The following is a 10,635-nucleotide window of genomic DNA, read 5'->3' on the forward strand; positions in this document are numbered from 1 at the left end:
TAAAAAAAAGTTTCACTAGAATGTAAAAGAAGTATATTTTTTAATTAACAAATTTTATTATTTTAGAGCAGATTTAGGTTCACCACAAAATTTAACAGAAAGTAGAGAGAATTCCTTACACTTGCCAACTCACATACAACCTTCCCCTTCTTCATCCCTGGTGAACTTTCCTTGCTTTCATGTCTTCTCCAACTAAAAATTAATAAAGCTCCTCCCAATTACTTTTCTTTTGGATAGTGTTAGAATAGTATCTTTTTCTCTATCCTTTTAATTTATATATATGTATATACATACACACACACACATATATAGTGGGTTTTTGTATACATCTTGTCTTTTGAAACATTATGATTATCTCTTAAAATTGGTCATTTATACCATTGACATTCAAAGTGGATATTGATAAAGTTGGATTATTATCTATCATATTTGCTATTGTTTTCTATTTGATGCCTTTGTTCATTACTCCTACTTTTATCTTCTACTCTTTTTCTGCCTTTGGTGGTTTTATTTGAACATAATATATGATTCCATACATCAATACTTGTATGGATGTGAGAGTTGGACTATAAAGAAAGCTGAGTGCCAAAGAGTTGATGCTTTTTTTTTTTAGAATTGATTCTTTTGGACCGTGGTGTTGGAGAAGACCCTTGAGAGTCCCTTGGACTGCAAGGAGATCCAACCAATCCCTCCTAAAGGAAATCAGTCCTGAATATTCATTGGAAGGACTGATGCTGAAGCTGAAGTTGCAATACTTTGGCCACCTGATGCGAAGAACTGACTCATTTGAAAAGACCCTGATGCTGGGAAAGATTGCAGGAGGGAGAAGAAGGGGAGAACAGAGGATGAGATGGTTGGATGGCATCACCAGCTCAATGAACATGAGTTTGAGTAAACTCTGGGAGTTGGTGATGAACAGGGAGGCCTGGCGTGCTGCAGTAGATGGGGTCGCAAAGAGTTGGACACGACTGAGTGACTGAACAGAACTGATATGATTGCATTTTCTCTCTTAGCATATCAGTTATCTTTTTTTAAAAATTTTTTTAGTGGTTGCTCTAGAGTTTGCCATACACATTTACAGCTAATTCAGGTCTACTTTCAAACAACACTATACCACTTCACAGGTAGCGTGAGTACATTATAATAACAAAGTAATACTAACTCTTCCCTTGTATCACTGCCTTCATTCATTTCACTTACATGTAGTGTGTATATATATATATACACATACATACATACATACATATATATATATATATATATATATATATATATATATATAAAATGTATGTGTATAAACACACACAGTCAGTTCAGTCGCTTAGTCATGTCTGACTCTTTGCGAACCCATGGACTGCAGCACGCCAGGCCTCCCTGTCCATCACCAACTCCCAGAGTTTACTCAAACTCATGTCCATTGAGTTGGTGATGCCATCCAACCATCTCATTCTCTGTCATCCCCTTCTCCCACCTTCAATCTTTCCCAGCATCAAAGGGTCTTTTCAAATGAGTTAGCTCTTCACATCAGGTGGCCAGAGTATTGGAGTTTCAGCTTCAGCATCAGTCCTTCCAATGAATATTCAGGACTGATTTCCTTTAAGATGGACTGGTTGGATCTCCCTGCAGTCCAAGGAACTCTCAAGAGTCTTCTCCAACACCACAGTTCAAAAGCATCAATTCTCTGGCACTTAGCTTTCTTTATAGTCCAACTCTCACATCCATACATGACCACTGGAAAAACCATAGCCTTGACTAGATGGACCTTTGTTGGCAAAGTAATGTCTCTGCTTTTTAATATGCTATCTAGGTTGGTCATAACTTTCCTTCCAAGGAGTAAACGTCTTTTAATTTCATGGCTGCAATCACCATCTCAGTGATTTTGGAGCACAAAAAAATAAAGTCTGACACTGTTTCCACTGTCGCCCCATCTATTTCCCATGAAGTGATGGGACCAGATGTCATGATCTTAGTTTTCTGAATGTTGAGCTTTAAGCCAACTTTTTCACTCTCCTCTTTCACTTTCATCAAGAGGTTTTTTAGTTCCTCTTCGCTTTCTGCCATAAGGGTGGTGTCATCTGCATATCTGAGATTATTGATATTTCTCCTAGCAATCTTGATTCCAGCTTGTGCTTCTTCCAGCCCAGTGTTTCTCATGATGTACTCTGCATATAAGTTAAATAAGCAGGGTGACAGTATACAGCCTGGACATACTCCTTTCCCTATTTGGAATGTTAGGTCCATGAATCAAGACAAATTGGAAGTGGTCAAACAGGAGATGGCAAGAGTGAACATAGACATTTTAGGAATCAGTGAACTAAAATGGCCTGGAATGAGTGAATTTAACTCAGATGACCATTATATCTACTACTGTGGGCAGGAATCCCTTAGAAGAAATGGAATGGCCATCATAGTCAACAAAAGAGTCCAAAATGCAGTACTTGGATGCAATCTCAAAAACAACAGAATGGGGTTTCAGGGGTAGGAGGCAAGATGGCGGAGGAGTAGAACGGGGAAACCACTTTCTCTCCTACAAATTCATCAAAAGAATAACTGAACGCAGAGCAAACTTCACAAAACAACTTCTGATCGCTAGCTGAGGTCATCAGGCACCCAGAAGAGCAGCCCATTGTCTTCGAAAGGAGGTAGGACAAAATATAAAAGATAAAAAGTGAGACAAAAGAGCTAAGGACAGAGATCCATCCCGGGAAAGGAGTCTTAATAGAGGACGTTTCCAGACACCGGGAAACCCTCGCACTGGCGGGCCTGGGGGAAGTGTTTGAATCTCGGAGGGCAACCTGACTGGGAGGGAAACAATAAATAAAACCCACAGATTACGAGCCTAAAAGCAACTCCCAGCAGAAAAGTACCCCAGACACCCGCATCCGCCACCAGCAAGTGGGGGCAGAACAGAGAGGAGCGGGCAGCATTACTTGGGGCAGGGTCCGGGCCTGAGTGCCCTGAGGACAATCGGAGGGAGCTTTTGTGAGTTGCCAACTTGAACTGTGGGAGAGCAAAAGAGAGAGAGAAAATTAACCGGCCCGAACACACTGCCGGCCGTTTGCAGAACAAAGGGACCGAGAAAGTCCTGAGAAGAGCTCGCAGGCTGCGGACTGGCCCAGCCCCGCCGGAGGCAGGAGGCAGTGGGGAGGGGAAGGGGGCAGGCTTGGCCCCAAGGACCGCATCCCCTGCCGCACTGCAAACAGGCCTCCAGGTTCTAATCAAAGACCTCCTGAGATTCTGGATGGTCGACATCCGCCAGGAGGGTCGTGGCAAGACACAGGGCACAGGCACCCAACTGGCGCAAGCGGGGACTGGGGCTGGGGACGCAGAGGGCAGAAGGCACACGCACACGACTAGCGCCGGAGGAAACTGAGACTGGGACCGCGGAAGGGAGTGGGCGCGCCGCACCCGGGGAGAGTGCGCCTGTCAAGCCCCTGGCTGCCTGGACGCGCAGCTTTTTGTTCTGCGCTTTTGTGGGAACCGCACAGGGCTGGAACCGCGCGCAGTGTGGGGCACGCTCCATATAGAGCAGCCGGGAGCCTGAGCAGCGCAGACGGAGAAAGCAGCGCCAGCCCCTCCCCGCAGTGTGACGGAACTCGCTACCTGAATAAGAGTCCACCTCCACCCGCCTGTGTCAGGGAGGAAATGAGGCTCTGAAGAGACCGGCAAACAGAAGCCAAATAAACAAAGGGAACCGCTTCAGAAGGGACCGGTGCAACAGATTAAAATCCCTGTAGAAAACACCGACTACACCGGAAGGGCCTGTAGCTATCGAGAAGTGTAAGCTGGAACAAGGAGCTATCTGAAACTGAGCTGAACCCACATTGACCGCAACAGCTCCAGAGAAATTCCTAGATATATTTTTACTTTTTTTTTTTTTTAAGTAACAGAAAAAAACTTTTTTTTCATTTTTTCTCCTTTATTTTCCTTTAAAATTCCCTATTACTCCCCCATTACTCCTTAACTTTCATTTTCATAGATTTTTATGATTTTTTTAATTAGGGAAAATTTTTTTTTCTTTCTTTCTTTTTTTTTCCTTTTTCTCTTATTTCTTTTAAAGTCATCTAGTACTCCTCTACTACTCCTTAATTTTCATTTTCAATACACTATAACCTTACAAAAAAAGAAGAGAAGCCCTATTTTTAAACCAAACTTCATATATATTTCTAAAATTTTTTGTGTGTGTTTTGGTTTTTGTTTTTAATATAGTATTTTTAAGAGTCTAACCTCTACTCTCGATTTTTAATTTTTGTTTTTCAGTATATGATATAAATTGTGAACATTTAAGAATCCAATATTCAGTTCCCATTTTTATTCAGGAGTGTGTTGATTATTCTCTCCCAATCTTGACTCTCTGTTTTCTACCTCAGAACACCTCTATTTCCTCCTTTCCCCTTCTCTTCCCAATCCAATTCTGTGAATCTTTGTGGGTGTCTGGCCTACGGAGAACACTCTGGGAATAGACAACTGCGTAGATCTGTCTGTCTCCTCTTGAGTCCCCCTTTTTCTCCTCCTGCTCATCTCTATCTCCCTCCTCCCTCTCCTCTTCCTCATGTAACTCTGTGAACCTCTCTGGGTGTCCCTAACGGGGGAGAATCTTTTCACCACCTAGAAGTTTTATTATCAGCGCTGTATAGTTGGAGAAGTCCTGAGACTACAGGAAGAATAAAACTGAAATCCAGAGGCAGGAGACTTAAGCCCAAAACCTGAGAACACCAGAAAACTCCTGACTACATGGAACTTTAAGTAATAATTGACCTTCCAAAAGCCTCCATACCTACACTGAAACCAACCACCACCCAAGACCCAATAAGTTTTAGAGCGAGACATACCAAGCAAATTCTCCAGCAACGCAGGAACATAGCCCTGAACGTCAACATGCAGACTGCCCAAGGTCACACCTAACACATAGACCCATCTCAAAACTCATTACTGGGCACTCCATTGCTCTCCAAAGAGAAGAAATCAAGTTCCACGCACCAGAACACCGACACAAGCTTCCCTAACCAGGAAACCTTGACAAGCCAATCGTCTAACCCCACCCACTGGGTAAAACCTCCACAATAAAAAGGAACCACAGACCTCCAGAATACAGAAAGCCCACTCCAGACACAGCAATCTAAACAAGATGAAAAGGCAGAGAAATACCCAACAGGTAAAGGAACATGAAAAGTGCCCACCAAGTCAAACAAAAGAGGAGGAGATAAGGAATCTACCTGAAAAAGAATTTAGAATAATGATAATAAAAATGATCCAAAATCTTGAAAACAAAATGGAGTTACAGATAAATAGCCTGGAGACAAAGATTGAAAAGATGCAAGAAATGTTTAATAAAGACCTAGAAGAAATAAAAAAGAGTCAATTAAAAATGAATAATGCAATGAATGAGATCACAAACACTCTGGAGGGAACCAAGAGTAGAATAACAGAGACAGAAGATAGGATAAGTGAGGTAGAAGATAAAGTGTTGGAAATAAATGAAGCAGAGAGGAAAAAAGAAAAAAGGATCTAAAGAAATGAGGACAACCTCAGGGACCTCTGTGACAATGTGAAACACCGCAACATTCGAATCATAGGAGTCCCAGGAGAAGAAGACAAAAAGAAAGGCCATGAGAAAATACTCAAGGCGATAATAACTGAAAACTTCCCTAAAATGGCGAAGGAAATAGCCACCCAAGTCCAAGAAACCCAGAGAGTCCCAAACAGGATAAACCCAAGGCGAAACACCCCAAGACACATATTAATCAAATTAACAAAGATCAAACAGAAAGAACAAATACTAAAAGCAGCAAGGGAGAAACAACAAATAACACACAAAGGGATTCCCATAAGGATAACAGCTGATCTATCAATAGAAACCCTCCAGGCCAGAAGGGAATGGCAGGACATACTGAAAGTAATGAAAGAGAATAACCTACAACCTAGATTACTGTACCCAGCAAGGATCTCATTCAGATATGAAGGAGAATTCAAAAGCTTTACAGACAAGCAAAAGCTGAGAGAATTCAGCACCACCAAACCAGCTCTTCAAGAAATGCTAAAGGATCTTCTCTAGACAGGAAATGCAGAAAGGTTGTATAAACGTGAACCCAAAACAACAAAGTAAATGGCAACGGGGCCACACCTATCAATAATTACCTTAAAAGTAAATGGGTTGAATGCCCCAACCAAAAGACAAAGATTGGCTGAATGGATACAAAAATAAGACCCCTATATATGCTGTCTACAAGAGACCCACCTCAAAACAAGAGACACATACAGACTAAAAGTGAAGGGCTGGAAAAAAAAATATTTCATGCAAACGGAGACCAAAAGAAAGCAGGAGTCTCAATACTCATATCAGATAAAATAGACTTCCAAATAAAGGATGTGAAAAGAGACAAAGAAGGACACTACATAATGATCAAAGGATCAATCCAAGAAGAAGACATAACAATTATAAATATATATGCACCCAACATAGGAGCACCGCAATATGTACGGCAAACACTAATGAGTATGAAAGAGGAAATTAATAGTAACACAATAATAGTGGGAGACTTTAATACCCCACTCACAACTATGGATAGATCAACTAAACAGAAAATTAACAAGGAAACACAAACCTTAAATGACATAATGGACCAGCTAGCCCTAATTGATATCTATAGGACATTTCACCCCAAAACAATCAACTTCACCTTTTTCTCAAGTGCACACGGAACCTTCTCCAGAATAGATCACATCCTGGGCCATAAATCTGGTCTTGGAAAATTCAAAAAAATTAAAATCATTCCAGTCATCTTTTCTGACCACAGTGCAGTAAGATTAGGTCTCAATTACAGGAAAAAAATTGTTAAAAATTCAAACATATGAAGGCTAAATAACACGCTTCTGAATAACCAACAAATCATAGAAGAAATCAAAAAAGAAATCAAAATATGTTTAGAAATGAATGAAAATGAAAACACAATAACCCAAAACCTATGGGACACTGTAAAAGCAGTGGTAAGCGGAAGATTCATAGCATTACAGGCTTATCTCAAGAAACAAGAAAAAAGTCAAATAAATAACCTAACTCTACACCTAAAGCAATTAGAGAAGGAAGAAATGAAGAACCCCAGGGTTAGTAGAAGGAAAGAAATCTTAAAAATTAGGGCAGAAATAAATGCAAAAGAAACTAAAGAGACCGTAGCAAAAATCAACAAAGCTAAAAGCTGGTTTTTTGAAAAAATAAACAAAATTGACAAACCATTAGCAAGACTCATTAAGAAACAAAGAGAGAAGAACCAAATTAACAAAATTAGAAATGAAAATGGAGAGACCACAACAGACAACACTGAAATACAAAGGATCATAAGAGACTACTATCAGCAGCTCTATGCCAATAAAATGGACAACTTGGATGAAATGGGCAAATTCTTAGAAAAGTATAACTTTCCAAAACTGAACCAGGAAGAAATAGAAGATTTTAACAGACCCATCACAAGCAAGGAAATCGAAACTGTAATAAAAAAATCTTCCAGCAAACAAAAGCCCAGGACCAGATGGCTTCACAGCTGAATTCTACCAAAAATTTAGAGAAGAGCTAACACCTATCTTACTCAAACTCTTCCAGAAAATTGCAGATGAAGGTAAACTTCCAAACTCATTCTATGAGGTCATCATCACCCTAATTCCAAAACCAGACAAAGATGCCACAAAAAAAGAAAACTACAGGCCAATATCACTGATGAACATAGATGCAAAAATCCTTAACAAAATTCTAGCAAACAGAATCCAACAACATATTAAAAAAATCATACACCATGACCAAGTGGGCTTTATCCCAGGAATGCAAGGATTCTTTAATATCCACAAATCAATCAATGTAATACACCACATTAACAAATTGAAAGATAAAAACCATATGATTATCTCAATAGATGCAGAGAAAGCCTTTGACAAAATTCAACACTCATTTATGATTAAAACTTTCCAGAAAGCAAGAATAGAAGGAACATACCTCAACATAATAAAAGCCATATATGACAAACCCCCAGCAAGCATCACCCTCAATGGTGAAAAATTGAAAGCATTTCCCCTGAAATCAGGAACAAGACAAGGGTGCCCACTCTCACCACTACTATTCAACATAGTGTTGGAAGTTTTGGCCACAGCAATCAGAGCAGAAAAAGAAGTAAAAGGAATCCAGATAGGAAAAGAAGAAGTGAAACTCTCGCTCTTTGCAGATGACATGATCCTCTACATAGAAAACCCTAAAGACTCTTCCAGAAAATTACTACAGCTAATCAATGAATATAGTAAAGTTGCAGGATATAAAATTAACACACAGAAATCCCTTGCATTCCTATATACTAACAATGAGAAAACAGAAAGAGAAATCAAGGAAACAATACCATTCACCAATGCAACAAAAAGAATAAAATACTTAGGAGTATATCTAGCTAAATAAACAAAAGACCTAAACATAGAAAACTAAAAAACACTGATGAAAGAAATCAAAGAGGACACAAACAGATGGAGAAACATACCGTGTTCATGGATTGGAAGAATCAATATTGTCAAAATGGCTATTCTACCCTAAGCAATCTATAGATTCAATGCAATCCCTATCAAGCTACCAACGGTAATTTTCACAGAACTAGAACAAATAATTTCACAATTTGTATGGAAATACAAAAAACCTCGAGTAGCCAAAGTAATCTTGAGAAAGAATGGAACTGGAGGAATCAACCTGCCTGACATCAGACTCTACTACAAAGCCACAGTCATCAAGACAGTATGGTACTGGCACAAAGACAGAAATATAGATCAATGGAACAGAATAGAAAGCCCAGAGATAAATCCACGAACCTATGGACACCTCATCTTTGACAAAGGAGGCAAGGATATACAATGGAAAAAAGACAATCTCTTTAACAAGTGGTGCTGGGAAAACTGGTCAACCACTTGTAAAAGAATGAAACTAGAACACTTTCTAACACCATACACAAAAATAAACTCAAAATGGATTAAAGATCTAAATGTAAGACCAGAAACTATAAAACTCCTAGAGGAGAACATAGGCAAAACACTCTCCGACATAAATCACAGCAAGATCCTCTATAACCCACCTCCAAGAATATTGGAAATAAAAGCAAAACTAAACAAATGGGACCTAATGAAACTTAAAAGCTTCTGCACTACAAAGGAAACTATAAGTAAGTTGAAAAGACAGCCCTCAGATTGGGAGAAAATAATAGCAAATGAAGAAACAGACAAAGGATTAATCTCAAAAATATACAAGCAACTCCTGAAGCTCAATTCCAGAAAAATAAATGACCCAATCAAAAAATGGGCTAAAGAACTAAACAGACATTACTCCAAAGAAGACATACAGATGGCTAACAAACACATGAAAAGATGCTCAACATCACTCATTATTAGAGAAATGCAAATCAAAACCACAATGAGGTACCATTACACGCCAGTCAGGATGGCTGCTATCCAAAAGTCTACAAGCAATAAATGCTGGAGAAGGTGTGCAGAAAAGGGAACCCTCTTACACTGTTGGTGGGAATGCAAACTAGTACAGCCACTATGGAAAACAGTGTGGAGACTTCTTAAAAAACTGGAAATAGAACTGCCATATGACCCAGCAATACCACTTCTGGGCATACACACTGAGGAAACCAGATCTGAAAGAGACAGGTGCATCCCAATGTTCATTGCAGCACTGTTTATAATAGCCAGGACATGGAAGCAACCTAGATGCCCATCAACAGATGAATGGATAAGGAAGCTGTGGTACATATACACCATGGAATATTACTCAGCCATTAAAAAGAATTCATTTGAATTAGTTCTGATGAGATGGATGAAACTGGAGCCCATTATACAGAGTGAAGTAAGCCAGAAAGATAAAGAACATTACAGCATACTAACACATATATATGGAATTTAGAAAGATGGTAATGATAACCCTATATGCAGAAGATTAGATCTTCTGCATATAAGAAAAAGAGACATAGATCTTCTGCATATAAGAAAAAGAGACACAGAAGTACAGAACAGACTTTTGAACTCTGTGGGAGAAGGTGAGGGTGGGATGTTTCGAAAGAACAACATGTATATTATCTATGGTGAATCAGATCACCAGCCCAGGTGGGATGCATGAGACAAGTGCTCGGGCCTGGTGCACTGGGAAGACCCAGAGGAGTCGGGTGGAGAGGAAGGTGGGAGGGGGGATTGGGATGGGGAATACGTGTAACTCTATGGCTGATTCATATCAATGTATGACAAAACCCACTGAAATGTTGTGAAGTAATTAGCCTCCAACTAATAAAAAAAATAAATTAATTAAAAACAACAACAACAACAGAATGATCTCTGTTCATTTCCAAGGGAAACCATTCAATATCATGGTTATCTAAGTCTATGCCCCAGTCAGTAATGCTGAAGAAGCTGAAGTTGAATGGTTCTATGAAGACTTACAAGACCTTCTAGAACCAACACCCAAAAAAAGATGTCCTTTTCATTCTAGGGGACTGCAATGCAAAAGTAGGAAGTCAAGAAACACCTGGAGTAACAGGCAAATTAGGCCTTGGAATACAGAATGAAGCAAGATAAAGGCTAATCGAGTTTTGCCAAGAGAACATACTGGCCATAGCAAAC

The sequence above is a fragment of the Muntiacus reevesi genome, chromosome 1 (assembly GCF_963930625.1).
Source record: "Muntiacus reevesi chromosome 1, mMunRee1.1, whole genome shotgun sequence".
NCBI classification, from domain to species: Eukaryota; Metazoa; Chordata; class Mammalia; order Artiodactyla; family Cervidae; genus Muntiacus; species Muntiacus reevesi.